The following is a 15,512-nucleotide window of genomic DNA, read 5'->3' as shown; positions in this document are numbered from 1 at the left end:
AGGTCTCTTGTCTGGTGCTTATTATGTTACTTTATATTTCCTCCCAAAGGAAGCTTGTCCCAAGAGGAAATAGTACAGTCTTCTATTATATATAATACTCCTTTATCTAATTAGCAAAGAGATGGAAACTTCCAGAATGAAAAATGCTTCTATATAAGTACTTTACTGTGTTTTTAAACTCTTATAACCTTTTTCTTAGTGATCATTTAAGGTAGTTTATCCCTAAAAATCAGTGTGTAGGATCTCCATTATATTCCTTGGGAGCCACGACAAAAAGAAAAAAAAAAAAAAGAAAAGAAAATTCTTTACATTTTGGTGGGTTCTGTTTGAGGGAGTCTCAGGGGATTTTGGTGCTTTGTAAAAGCAGAAACTTAGACTATAAAAGTCCAGAGTACCTGGCAGTTTCTCATTGGTGGACCTTTTGGCAAGTGAAGTCTGATTGGCCAGCACAGTTTGTTTTCCAGCCCTTTTCCCCCAGCTGTGACTTCACAGCTGCTGCAAAGAAAGAATGTGGGCTGAGAATATCCTAAGAGAAGAAAATGCACTTGATTCAACTGACTTTGATTTTTCAAACCACCAAAAATGTGTGTAGGTGATGCTGAAAATAAGAGACAGAGACAAATAATCAGTTGTCTAAAAAAAGGGGGGGGGGGGAAACTTTATGGAATATGTATTTACTTGGCCAATTTTTTTCAGGGATTTCTGTGCCAGAAAAAAATCAAAACATTAGTAATAATATGTAGTAATTGTTGTTCAGTCATGTCTAACTTTCTGTGATCCCATTTTGGGATTTTCTTGACAAAAAAATACTACCTGATTTGCATTTTCTTCTCTAGTTCATTTTACAGATGAGGAAACTGAGGCAAACAGGGATGAGTGTTTTGCCCAGGGTCACATATCTAGTAAGTATCTGAGGCTGGATTCTAACTTGGGAAGATGAGTTTTTCCAACTCCAGGCCTGGTGCTCTACCTATTGTATCATCTAGCTGTCTATACTATTGGTTCAGGTGAACTCAGAAAACATTTCTGTAGGGCCTACAATGGTAGCCCTCCTCTCAAGAAGTTAATGGGGAAGTATGTGTAAAAGGTAAGGGGGAAATAATAGAAAACTATGCTACAAAGGAGAATGAATCAAATATAAAGAAGAGATTCAGATCACTACTATGCAAACTTTGAAGAGGAAAAACTCACTTTTACTGATGAGATTATGGAAACCCTCATGGAATAAGTGACATTTGAATTGAGTCCTGAAGGAAAGTATTTCAACAAACTGAGATTAAGGGAACAGAGAAGTCTACTGTAGGCATGGGAGATGACATAAACAAAGGTACAAGGATGGAGAGTGGGAGAGTTTACCCAAAACACAGAAGAAATTAAGAGGTTTATCTAAGGCTGGGTATTTACTTGCCAAATAGACTATGACCAGATACTTAATCCCAATTTTACAATTAAATAGTATAAACACTCCATAAGAGGAAAAAAGCGAATCTAGGATCAAAACTGTATTCTTGTCAGACATAGTGGCACATGCCTATAATCTGTGCTAGGAAAGCTGAAACTGGTGGATTGCTTGAATTCATGGTTCTGAATTGCACTAAGACTGAATCTGGGTGCTTACCTTAAGACTGGTGCTAATATGTTGAGCTCTGGGAACAGAAAGCCTCTAGGCTGGTTAGTAAGAGGAAAAGTGGTCCAAGTTGGAATAGCTGGGACTTCCCTATTGATCAGTGGAATTAGGCCCTGTGTGAGGTAGACCCAGAAAGAAAGGAAGAAGAAAGGAAAAAGGGAGGGAAAGAAGGAATGATGGAAGGAAGGAAGCTAGAAATGAAGGGAGGAAAGAAGAAAGAAAAAAAGAGGAAGAGAAAAAGGGGGAGAGAGAGAGAGAGAGAGAGAGAGAGAGAGAGAGAGAGAGAGAGAGAGCAAAGAGGAAGAGAGAGAGAAAGAAAGAAACCAGAGAGGAAGAGAAGAAAGGAAGGGGGAAGGGAAGAGGAAAGATGAAAAGAAAATAAATTCTTCTGTTTCAGTGGATAATGATCTATTCATTATTTTTCAATAGGGGAGTATGATATCATCATAATAGTACATTAGAAATATCACTTGTGCAGTAAAGTTGAGGTTAAATAGATGGGGGAAATTGGAGGCAAGGAAACCAAATAGGAAACTATTACCAAAATATAACTGAGAAAAGGACCAGGATTTGAATTGGGAGATGGGAGTAGAAAGGAAGATCTGAATGTGAGAGACCCTTTGCAGGTCAGAATTTGTCACTGAATTGCTATGAGGATTGAGGAAAGGGAAGTCAAAAATGACCCAAAGGTTATCAGTCTCAGACACTGGAAAGTTGTTGATGCCAGAAATAGAGGCTCTACAAATGGCAAGTTTAGTGGCTGATGGGATAACTAGATGGAGCTTTCCAACAAGAAATTAGATCTACCCTCAAGAAGGGTTTTTACATTAGGAATTATCTGAATACTACTAATAATAAAATCTCTGTGATTATCTTACTCTGTGACTGGGGTCAAGGTTCTTCATCTCTCCAGACCTGTTACTTCATCAGGAAAAGGAAAGAGTTAGATTAGGTGACTGATCTCTAAGGTCCTATCAGGCTTCAACATTCTATATTCTGATTCCAATGCTTCATCTTAGTTGTGTTTATATATGCTCTCTCCAAAACATTCTGTTCCATAACTTACTGGGGGTGGGTGGGATGAGGGGAAGAAACATCAATCTCTCAATACTTAAATAAGATCCTTAAGAGGCTTGGGCTAGACCTAAAGAAGGGAATGGAATAACCATTTATTAAGCACCTACTATGTGTCAGGCACGTTATAAATATTATCTCATTTGAAACTCAACATAACTCTTTCTATTATTATCCTTATTTTGTAGGAAACAAAACTGAGGTAGAAGTTAACTAAGTGGCTTGCCCAGAATCACATAACTAATAAGTGTCTGAGACTGGGCTGAAGCCTTTTCTTGACTGGAGGTTCAGTCACCTTAAGATAGGCTACTTGCAAGAAAGGTATTGAATAAAAATGGAAAAGTCCAACCACTCTACTTGTACTTCATTTCTTGGACTTGTATTGGTGTTCATTGCCACCAAATGAATAATCTATGACTGTGGGTGAGAATATAGGGAAAATGGAAACCCATTTCTAGGAATGATTTATATGAGTTTGTTGGTTTAAAATATTAGCATATTGAATGATTTCTTTCTCTAGAGGGAATGTCTCTCTATGGTAAGCCCTTGGAGAACAGGATAGTTCAAGTAAATAATAAACATTCCTACTTACTCCCATTGGTCAAGCAAAAAGCTCACACAGTCAGATAGTTTTGGTTAGATCTCTGTCTCCACTGTTATTTACCCCTTATGCTCATAGGCATGTCAGTAGGGTTGTTTCCAATACCACTCCAAGTTCATACATCCACTCAGTGAATTATTTTTCAAAAAGTCATAGTTTTAGAGGGAAGACATGTTTAGAAATTTTTAACCTTAAATAAGATAAGGCAATAGAATCAGAGATTCATAGATCATAGAATTGTTGGGACTGGGAAGGAACTCAGAGGTCATGCATTCATACTTCCACACTTTATAAATGAGGAAGCTAAGCTTGGAAGAAAAGAAAAGTGATTTGCCCTATGTCACAGATGGGATTAAAGTTAAAGAGCACGAACAAGTTATTGGGGTAGCACCAAATAGAGACCTCAGACACTTACTATCTAGGTGACCCTGATCAAGTCGTTAATCCTGTTTGCCTCAGTTTATTTATCTATCAAATGAATTGGAGAATAAAATGGCAAATGACTCCAGTATCTTAGCTTAAAAAAAACTCAAATGGGGTCACAAAGAGTTTGAAATAAAACAACCAAATGAACAAAGTGCTGACTCAAATCTGTGTTCTGCAAGGTGCTACTTGGTATATCTCCAAGCATTGCGGCCATGTGTTATGTAAGAATGTGTCTGTAGCATAGTGAGAAGATGGAGCAGGGTGGAAAAGAAGCAATGCTCTGGAAATATTTTTGGTGAGGAGATCAGACTTATGATTTTAATTGGTATAGTGAACTCTCAATTAAGAAAACCCTCAGGAGTCAGTCTATTGTTGTTGTTCAGTCATTTTCAATCATGCTCAATCTTTATGAGCCCATTTGGGGTTTTCTTGGCAAAGATACTAGAGTGTTTTGCCTTTTCCTTCTCATATTACAGATGAGGAAACTAAGGCAAACAGAGTTAAGTGATTTGACCAGCATCATACAGCTAGTAAATCCAGATTTAAACTCAGGAATCTATACATGTTAACAAATATTCAGCAATTCACTAAATGTGTAGAAATACAGAAAATATTTATTAAGTTTTGTTCTCGGTATTAAAAATACAAAACAAAATAAGACACTTTTCTAAGATAGGAATGAATAATATAAAGCAGAACTAGCTTCTAGAGTACTTTTTGCCATTAAGTTACTGTGTAACCTAAGTTTATTGTGATTATCAATAATAATAATTAGTTTTCTAACCTATTAAGATTTGCAAAGTGTTATACAAATATTGTCCTATTTAATTCTCACAACAACCCTAGGGAAGGAGGGCTAAATGCTATGTTATCCCCATTTTATAGATGAAAAAGCTGAATCTAGGAAATATTAAGTGACTGGCTTCATATCACACAGCTAGTAAGTATCTGAGGCCATATTTGAATTCAGATCTTCCTGACCCAGCTATCTACTGGACCACCTATTTGTCCATAGTCAGACTTTAAAACCAGCTATGTAATACTTTAACATATTTAACATGTATTGGACTACGTGCCATCTGGGGGAGGAGGTGGAGGGAAGAAGGGAAAAAGTTGAAATAGAAGATTTTGCAAGGGTCAATGTTGAAAAACTACCCATGCATATGCTTTGTAAATAAAAAGCTCTAATTTTAAAAAGAAACAGCTATGTAAATTTCAGTTGTTAATGTATACTCCAAACCTCAGATGCAAACTAGAATAATTAGAACCAGAAATCTCCAAGACACAAGACAAAGAAGGTATATTTTGTGTGTTCTATTCAACACACTTGCTCGCTTGTCCTATAACAGCTGACTCAGCCAGAATCCCACCTCCTTTAGCAAAATCTCAGCCGGGGGCCCTCCTACTGAATAGGACCAGCCCTATAGGTACACAAGAGCTGGCAAGCTAAAGGAACAAGACCCCCATCTGTGAAACTTAAACCTACTGCAGTCTTTTATTGTTCAGCCATCCACTGGCATCTCCTTGGAAGATTGTAATCTTTGGATTTCAAGTCCTCCCCCCCACCATTTTCTCCTGACCATCAGTTGCCATAGTAACGCACTGTATGAGAACATCTAATTACATCTGTCTGCTTCCTCTCGAACCCTACTGAGCAACACATGGAGTCTTCATTTTTACCAGGGCCTCCATGCAGGGTTTTAATATTTCTGGATTCCATGTGGTAGAAAGTGTGATTGCTTCATGGTTTATTTATTTAACAAAGGTTAGCCAAACACCTACTATGTACAACTTAATGTAAAACACAAGGATGACTTCCTCAAAGTCAACCATAACTTTCTTTATCATCTCTCTTCCTAGAAAATCAGTTAAGTCTGGTCACTTCCACATACATGCCCTTTGAATGATCTCCCTCTCTCTACTTCTATAATTATCACCCTGAGTTCAGCCCCCTTATTACTTTTTCTCTGGACTATTGCAACAGATTCTTAATTAGTTTTCTTATTTTCAGTATCCTCCCTCCCAAATTTATCCTTGAAACAGCTGCCACAATGTTCTTCCTGAAACACTGGTCAGACCACATTACTACCCTCCTCAAAAATTTATGATGGCTTCCTATTGCTACTAGGATAAAATGTAAATTTGACTTGTCTCATATTTTCACCCACTCTATGTTCCAGGAAACCTCTATTTGATGTTTCCCCAACTCAGCATTTATTCTCCCACTTCTATGGCTCTTCCCAGGCTATCCCAGACACCTCTTTCCTTACTTCCTTCTCTTAGAATCTTTAGCTTTCAATCAAGGCTCAACTAAAGTTTCACTGTCCAGAGGAAACTTCCTGGTCCTGTTAGTAGCTCAAATTGGGACAACGAGGTGTTTCAGGGTAGAGTTCTGAGTTCAAATATGACCTTAGCTATGTGACTCTGGGCAAGTGACTTTACTCTGTTTGCCTCAGTTTCTTTATCTGTCAAATGAGCTGGAGAAGGAAATGGCAAATTACTACAGTATCTTTGCCAACATAAGCCTAGGTGGGATCATGAAGAGTTGGATAGGACTGAAAAATACTTGAACAGCAATGAACTCCTCTTTAAATTACCTTACATTTTACTTCACCTATAAAAGCAAAACAGCAAAATCAGAATGAAAACTTCTTTGAGGACAGAAACAGATTTTAAATTTTGTTTTTGTCCCTACAAGTTAATGCTAAACACTGTAAGAAAAAAAATGTATAATGCATTTACATTCCTGCACTGAATCAGTTTGCAACATTGTAAGGAGTAATAATACACTACACGAGAATTTTTGAATGGATAAAGAATGAATAACAGTTTACTCTCTTTCTAGTAAAACACTCCATAGATTTAGAGTGGCAAAGATGGGAGAGTTTATTTTGTCCAACCCTCTGACTTTAAGAAACTGAGATGCCAGGAGAATTTCATAGGAGCGATGTCTGTTTATGGATTACCTGAGTTGTGTATATGGCTTTCTGGAAGGGAAAAGAGGAATAGGCTGCTCACTTACTCCTGTGGAAATCTTAAACTAATTTTAGTGACTGAATTCATAATTTAGTGTCTGCATTCATTCAATACAATAGGATAAGATCCTAGGTTTTTGTAATAGGCATAATGTGACAGGGCCCCAGTCAAGGACTTGCTAATTTGACTTTTGATAGCAATAGTTGGGACTCCTGCCTTAGTCTCCCCCCCTGGACCCCACCACTGGACAATATCCTTATGAATCTACTTGGAGACCATTATTTTCTTCTGAAGAATTTGAGGCCTCTGTGTTAAGCAAGCCCAGAACTGTGATTAAAGTTTTCTTCAGGTAGAGCTACAGGAGATGGTAAATGGTTCTTCAGACTTGATGTTCCCCAGCAGGAGACATTTCTAAAAATCAGCTATCTGGAGACCATATTTTGAAATACCCCTTGAAATGCACTACTTAACTGCTTCTTTCCTTCCCCCCATCTTGGTCCAGAGGATAGGATTTGGGATGTCTGTCTTTCTTTCCACACACACACACTTTTAATCAGTGTGTTCTCCTTGAGCCACATGTGGAAATAATTAGAGAAAGAATTGCTGTGTAAATGTGAACCCTGGCAACCCTTAACATAGTTTAATGACAGTTTCTTGGCAAGAATGAAAGATTGTAGATCATTTGCCTGAGAATCTCATTTGAATTTCCACTAACCATTTTCTTACCGTTCTTTTCTCACTTTTTTTTTCTTGTAATTCTAAGACAAGTACTATAAAGCCAGCATTGTTAGCATATTGGGGTGGGGTAGGGTGGATGAGATGCAGGGGATTCCATCAAGTTAAGTATAAGTGAACTCATGTAGGTTTAGTCTCCCTTTTAATGCATGTAAATTACTTTTACATTTTTAAAAGGCTTGTGAGTCAGAGCTAACTTCCCTTTCTTTCCACAGAAACTTTTCAATCCACCAAAAGACTCACAGTGATAGTTTTATTTAAGCATATAAACCAATCTATTGGTATTTTAGATTCAAGTTAGCTTCTTTGGATGAATTGGAGACTTGTATCCAGGAATATCTGAAGTGGTGATTTCTTGATCTTTTTGTACTGCTGAAAAGACTTGGATAACACAGCTTTTATTTTGCCTACAGCAAGTAGAAAGGATGATGTATTCTAATTCCCTTCTCCTTACTATCTGTCTGAATTCCAGCTTGTCTGTCACTAATTCCCTGAGGCCTCAGTTTCCCCACCTGTATAATGAGGGGCTTGAACTAAATGACTTCAGGGCATCATCCTCATGTCTCTCACACCAGAAATACTTCAAGCAAATATTTTATTTGTTGTCTTTCCTAAAGAGAAAGTAAACTCCTTGGATCTCCATTGCTTTATGTCTACCATGTCAGTGTACAATAAATGTTCTATCTGTCTGCTCTTTTCTCTTTCTCTTTCCTTTGGCCACTTTCTTCTTATTCTCTCTCTTCCTTTCCCTCTTTTTCTCTTATTATATTTTTAATTACATTTTAAATTCCAAATTGCCTTCTTCTCTCCCTCTCTCCTCACCCCACACTAGAGAAGGCTACTATGTGACACAGATTTATAAATATATGCAAAACCATACTCTGCTTACTTCTATTTATCAATTTTCTCTGGAAGTAAATAGCATCTTCCTTCAGAGGTCCTTTATAATTCATCTGAGTATTTATAATATACTATAGTATATGGAGTCTTTTGATTCCAAATCCTTTCTGTGATCCTATACTACTTTAATAAAATTAAAAATGGCACCTGTAGGTATCATCTCCCCATTGTCAACTTTGATACCGTAGTAATTTTTGTTGTCATATTTTAAAACCCAAGTAATTATGACTCAGAAAACAGGCTCCTTTGGGCCTATCAGTTGTTAGGGAGGTTCAAACTGAGTTTTCATAAAGACTTTGAAAGGTATATTGGGTTTTTTTTTCCTCCATATATATTTGCTGAGCCATTCAGAACTCAATTCCATATTCAGACCCTTGAACTAGTCCATTTAACCATTAATTAACAAGGGAATTTGAAATCTGATGCCACTGGGCCAACTTCCTTAATGTTTAGTTTCCTTCATTCCCTTGATATTTTTTACCTCTTGTTCCTCCAGATAAATTTTGTTACATTTTCTAGCTTTATAAGAAAATTTGATTGATGTGGTATTGAATGCATAGGTTAATTTAGATAGGTTTTTTTTAAACTATATTCCCTTCTTTTTACAGATAAGGAAATTAAGGCCAAGATAGGTTAAATGACTTGTCAAGAGTCATAGAGGTGCAAAATTGGATTAAAACTTAGGTACTCTGACCCAATTTGAGCACTTTTCCTTGACAATTATGGGTTTCAGCTCAAATAAAAACTCAAATCTAGAACTTTTTCCTCTAGGTTTTTACCCAATACCTTCAAGCTTGGGTATTGCTTATCTCTCCTTTAATTCATTTCTCAATGACTTCCTAGGATTCCCTCCCCAATCATTAGTTCCAATTTTACCATATTCTTCATCTTCCATCTCTTCTTCATCTTTCTCCACCTACTAACCTCATGCGCATTTTACAAAGAAGAATAAAATGTCATGAACTCACTCATATACCTTTGTCTTCTCAACAAATCCCTAAATTTTCCATTTTGTCTTCCTTCCAGTTGCAGTGGAAGAATTTTCACTCCTCCCTAATGCAATCCTTAGTGTGTCTGCTTTGGACCCCTTCTTTTTTCACCTTGTCTTGTGGGTTCTCAATTCCATAATATTCCTTTCTTCTCTAGCATCTTTCATCCCTCTTTCCTTATTCCCTCTTTCCCTCCTATTCCTTTTAAAGGGATAGCTCTTTAAAGTCTCCCTGCCCTTAAAAATATATGCCTGATCTTTGTCCTTCTAGCTACTGAATAATCTCCCTCCTCTTCCTTCCCAGTATCTCTATACTCCTTTGCCTTCCTTTCTCTACCTACCTGCTCCCTTCTTAATCATCTGCAATTCAGTTTCCATTGCAACCACCAGAGTGAAATGGCTAGCATTGACCCTCCTCTTGTCAAATTAAATAATCTTTTCTCAACTTTGATCTTTTTCATCTTATCCATAGCATTTGGTTCTGTTGATCATCCACTTGTTGAAATTCCCTCCACTGGGTTCCATGACACTGAACTTCCCTGGTCTTGTTTCTGTGACTTAAATGGGACTTATCTAGCTCACTTCCTGGCTCCTAGCTTCCTCTTCTCAGCCGTCACAACAGACTCACATACCGACTCTCTCATTTCCAAATCCTACTATGTCAGCTTGTTCTCACACTTTCTGTTTTCTTTTGTTTTCTGTTCCTGGGACCTAACTGCTGTATCAACTCAGAGACAATATCTCTCCAGATTTTGTTATCAAAGTTCTGTTTATTTTTGTAGAATTTGCTTTAGATTTAGGACTATTACTTAGTCTAAATACACAGGCAAGGCTTCATTCTGAAGTCACCCTGTTCTACATACATCTTTGTGCTCCCAAAGAACCAGGCTCACCAGCTAAATCTGGGATCTCCTGCTACTAGGATTTCTGAGCCAGATCCTGGCTCAGGCATATTCATCTGAGCCCATAGAAACATATCCCACATCCCCAATACTCAGAGCCCAATGCTCCATAAAACTTTATTGGATGGCTATTGCAGATGGACAATGAAATGGGCACAGAATTGAATAAAAAGGGGAGTGAACCGGATTGTGTTGCTTTAGAGAAATTGTGCAACATTGTTAATGATCCCCACGTTTCTCCCTTAAACAAATGGAGTTTTTAAATATCAATATTTTTTAACATCAATATTTACTGGTGATGTATGTTGCTGTTGTTTAATTGTTGTCAGTTGTATCCAACTCTTCATGATCTTTTGCAGTTTTCTTAGCAAAGATACCAGAGTGGTTTGTTATTTCCTTCTCCAGCTCATAAGGAAACTGAGACAGAGTTAAGTCACTTGCCCAAGGTCACCCAGCTAATGTCTAAGACTGATTTAGAATTCAGATATTCCTGACTCCAGACCTAGCACCCTATGTTACCTAGTTGTCCCTTTTTGCTTTGTAATGATGATAATAGTGGTATATGACTATTAATAATAATAATTAACATTTATATGTAGTGCTTACTATGTGCTAGGCACTGTGCTAAACCTTTTATGATTGTTTTCTCATTTAATCCTCACAATGACCCAGGAGGTGGGGACTATTACTATCCCCATTTTATTAATGAAGAAACTGAAGTTAAATGATTTGCTCAGGGTCACACAATCAGGAAGTATCTGAGGCCATATTCAAATCCCAGTGTTCCCAGTTCTAAGCTAGATAGTCGATCCCCTTAGCTGCCCTATTTTGCTTTGTAATCATAAAGTGCGTTTAAAGTGTAAGCTATTCTTGTTGTTGGGTAGAAGGAGGGATGCTGGAAGTCTGATGCTATGGGAAATGACCTTTTTTTTTTATTTGGGAAGAAAAACAAGATGATGGTGATAGCATTAACCTTGAAATGCAGTGTGGGCTATAAACATGCATAATGGGGAAGACTCCATCTCTGCAGCAGCCATACAAATTACCTGCCACTGGCATCAGGCTGATTGCAACAACTCATTACTTGTCGTTCCCCACCTGCTTTCTGAGAGGGCATACAGCACACCAACGCAACTTCCACCAGAGAACCTGAATTAAAGAGACATACAGTTGAACAAGATTAAAAATGAATACTCTCAATGCATTTGAGACAACATCATTCCTAGTCTCCAAAGTTGTTCAGGTTGATTGTTTTCCCATCCCTTCCATCATCCAGAGTCCTGTTATTTAGCCGGTCCCCTCTCCTCCAGGCTGCCAGCAGCCCCTCTCTGGGTGTGGCCTGGCCTCCCAGGCTCATAGAACATGCTATTCACTGCAGTGCAGCCCCACCCTCCAGAGAAGTCTCTCCGGCTTTCACAGTCCTTTGGATTCCTTTGTTCTCAGGCTGCATAGCGTTCTGTCTGGTGAGGGGTGGGGGGGTGGGGGGGGGGGGGGGGGGGGGGGGCCCGAGCTGGTCTGGTCGCTCCATGAAGTTTCCATTACTAATTTTGGCAAGGAAAAGAAAACCATTCTCCTCTTAGAATTCTGTTGCAGAATTGCTTTTGCAAATTGAGCCAAAATCTCATACCGGCATAAAAAGGGCTGTTGAAATGGAAAGTTGGGAAGGAAGAAAAGGATCAGGGATAAGGTCTAACCAATCTACTTTGGGGAGGTCGATGATATTTTAAGCTGATAGTTTTATGGCTTTGCTGTGTAACTTCCTCCCCAGCCAGAGCTCATGGTCTTCCTGTTCATTCTTCACTGCCAAAGACATAGGTTCATAATCTTTGTAACATCTCATTCTTATATCCAGACTATAGATTTGGGTGGGCTAAAATATATCAAACTTAACCGTACCTATCCTGGTCATTTGCAATTATCTCCATTCTGGTATTCTTGCAAGGAAAAAAAATCTCTGTGAAGAAGGAGGAGTAGGAGAAGAAAGAAGAAAAGAAGGAGCAGGAATAGGAGGAGGGGGAAGGAGAGAACAAAAGTAAAGAAGAAAAAGGAGGATAAGAACAAAAAAGGAGGAAGAAGAGGAGGAAGACAAGGAGAAGGAAAAGATGAAGAAAGAGGAGGAAGGGGAGAAGAAGGAGAAGGAAGAGAGGGAGAAGGAAAAGGAGAAGGAGGAGAGGGAGAAGAAGGAAAAGGAGAAGGAGGAGAAGGAGAAAGAGAGAAGAAAAAAATGAGTGATGTCACTCTTGGGGTTGACATCAAAAGAAGTTCATCAGAAAATTAAGTGATGATTTTTTTTTCAACTGAGTAATTTACCAGCACCATAGGATAGAGAATACTATCACAGATGCTTCAAATATTTCAGTTGGAATTCCTAGAAGGCCACTGTCTCATTTGGTAGAATCCCAATGGTTCCTTAACCTATCATTTCAAATACATATAAACTTACAGATTCTGTATATTTAAGACTTGAAAGTCTTTAGGTTTATTGTTGTTTAGTCATTTTCATCATATCTGACTCTTTGTGATCGACCCCTTTGGGGATTTTCTTGGTAGAGATACTAGAGTGTTTTGCCTTTAACTTCTCCAGGTAGGAGATGAGGAAACTAAGGTACACAGGGTTAAGTGACTTGTTCAGGGCCATACAGCTAATAAGTACCTGAAATCACATTTGAACTCAGGGCTTCCTGAGTCTAGGTCCAATTTCCTATCTACTGTGCCACCTAGCTATCCCTTAGGTTTATTACCCCATACATATTCCATTATACCTACATGAAAACTCATGTGGTAAGGTCATTCTGAACCCTGAGCTCTACTAATTGTGTATTTCTTTTTTATTTGGAAAGGGAAATAAGTTGAAGCATATCTCCCACTTAACAAGCCTTTCCCTCTTAATTCAGAAGGCATATTATCATGGACTGAGAATGAAATAGAATGCCCTCTCCCTTTCTCCCTGCCTTTCCAAATCCTCCATGCCTCTTAAGAGCTACTTTAATTCATGGATCTAAAACTGGGAGAAAAATAAGTCATTTGGTCCTCCCCCACTCATAATATAGATGAAGAAACTGAGGGTCAGGGATCTTACCCAAGATCATCCAAAGAATAAGTGTCAGGGACAGGATAGGAACCCAGATGAAGCCAGGTCCCCAGACTCCAGAGTAGAACACATTCTGTGGTACCATTCTGCCTTCCTCCTTCGTTCTTCAATATTTTCCCGACCACTCCAGTCAGTAGTGAGCTCTATCTTCCTTGTACAGCTGCAGCATTTATTGTTTGTACCATTTACTTGGGCATTTAGTCATGGGCGGCCTCAAGGTATCTATTTCCTAGGTGTATGGCTTTACATTCTTCAACTAGATTATAAGCTTTTTAATAACAAGGATGATGTGAGCTAGATGATCTCTAAAATCCCCTCCAGCTACAAATTCTATTTGGCTCATATTCTTTTGGTATGTCTATGATATAATGGCACCTCCTAATAGAGCTCTCTTAATACCATATCAGCCCAAATATATGCCACCTTCTGAAAATAAGACTTATTTAAATGTAGTATATATAATATATATATATATATATATATATAGGCAGCAAGGTGAGTCTAGATCAAACACAGGACTGGAAATCCAAAAGACTCTTTTTCCTGAGTTCAAATCTGGCTTCAGATACTTACTATCTGTGTTACTATGGACAAGTATTTTAACCCTCTTTGCCTCAGTTTCCTTGAATGTCAAACAAGCTAGAAAAGGAATCATTGCTAAGAAAACCCCAAAATAGGGTCAAGAATAGCTGGAGAAGACTGAAATGATTGAATAGCAACAACAAAAGATATATAAAAACTGGACTTGTGTCTTCATTGATATGGAGAACTCAGAGAAGAGGAAAGTTCCTCTATCAAAGCAGATTGACACCTTTTCTTTAATTCACAGGCTAAGAGACTCGTCTAAAAAAATATGTGTGTATGTATTTACAAATAAATAAATAAATATATATATGCATATAAATACACCCATACTGGGTATCCTAAAAGTTATATATGATGTATGTATGTGTATGCATATATGTGTTTGTGTGTGTATATATATATATACATATATGTGTAAGCATATTTGTGTATATAGCTAAGGATATAAAAATATAAAATCTATAAAATCCATGTACATGCATGTATGCATGTATACACACACTCACACTTTTGGGAAACCCTTTGTAGATATGCATGTATGCATATCTTAAAAACTTAAAACTTCACTGATTTTAGAGGTATCCCACATACACATACATATGTATGTATATTATATTTTTACAGTTAAATGAATATTATTTTTTAAATATTTTTCTAGTTCACTATAGATGCTTAATTCATTTTTGCCATTACTGATTTCATTATCTCTGACTTTTTTTGTTGTTCATAAACTAAGAGTATGATTATATCACCCTCATGTTTCATACAAGCCAGATTTGGAGGGCAAGTGAAGCCTACATTGGGGCTAGTACAGATTGTTGAATTAAATGGTATAAAGTGGATTTTTTAGGACTTGGCATTATAACTAAAAGAAAAAAAAAACTTTTCAATCATCTTAATACTCTTTATAAGTATACAGTTACATAAACACTTGGTATACTAGTTATGTTTTATTTATTAATTTAAGCATGTCCCCTAAGGCGATAAAACTTTATTAGCCTAGTTTAAGCTATCACATTTAAAAGAAAAGCACATTAGAGCTAGAAATAACCTTGAGAGATTACACTAAGAAAATGACATTAGTTTTACAATGTTCTGTAATTTAGATTTTCATTAATTTATATGTGCCAATTTGCTCACATTGTTGAGGCTTTACTATATCTAAGCAAACTCTGGTATACAAACAACATATTTAAGAAGTCTGTTTTTAACTAGAGGCAAGCATGTTTCCATAGAAACGATGTTATTATCAAACAAGCAATCAACCAACAAGCATTCATTAATTATCCTTGGTAAGCATTGTACTAAGTACTGATAATACAGAGACTAAAAGGGAACCAACCACCTCTGCCTTCAAGGATAGGTAGCTTGTACTAGATAGATAGGTGACAAAGATTAATTAAACCTAAGTTCAAATCCTGCCTCTGATGCTTACTTGTTATGTGACCCTAGGCAATGATGTGTAACTTATTTCTAAAATGAACTCTTTGACCTCTAAAATCCCTTTTACATTTAAATTGATGGTCCTATTAAAGATAAATTTTGGAAGAAGATGATGGTACTAGCAGATGGTACTACAATAAAACATTTCATGGAGAAGGTACTTG

General features: G+C 37.4%; 1 protein-coding gene and 1 long non-coding RNA gene across 3 annotated transcripts in view; one reads left to right on the top strand and one right to left on the bottom strand.

Annotated features, from left to right (window-relative positions):
• LOC116422377 overlaps positions 1-2,601 on the bottom strand; it is a 42,142-nt gene extending 39,541 nt beyond the window's left edge. For both annotated transcript variants that reach the window (XR_004232991.1, XR_004232990.1), the window contains exon 1: positions 2,506-2,601. This is a non-coding gene — a long non-coding RNA (uncharacterized LOC116422377). The remainder of the gene's footprint in view (positions 1-2,505) is intronic.
• The window catches only part of FSTL1 (follistatin like 1), a 97,052-nt gene that overhangs the window by 40,839 nt on the left and 40,701 nt on the right, over positions 1-15,512 (top strand).

Source organism: Sarcophilus harrisii, chromosome 3, assembly GCF_902635505.1.
Source record: "Sarcophilus harrisii chromosome 3, mSarHar1.11, whole genome shotgun sequence".
In the NCBI taxonomy this organism is placed as follows: Eukaryota; Metazoa; Chordata; class Mammalia; order Dasyuromorphia; family Dasyuridae; genus Sarcophilus; species Sarcophilus harrisii.
The sequence above is the reverse complement of the archived record's forward strand: the minus strand, read 5'-3'. Positions and strand labels throughout refer to the sequence as shown.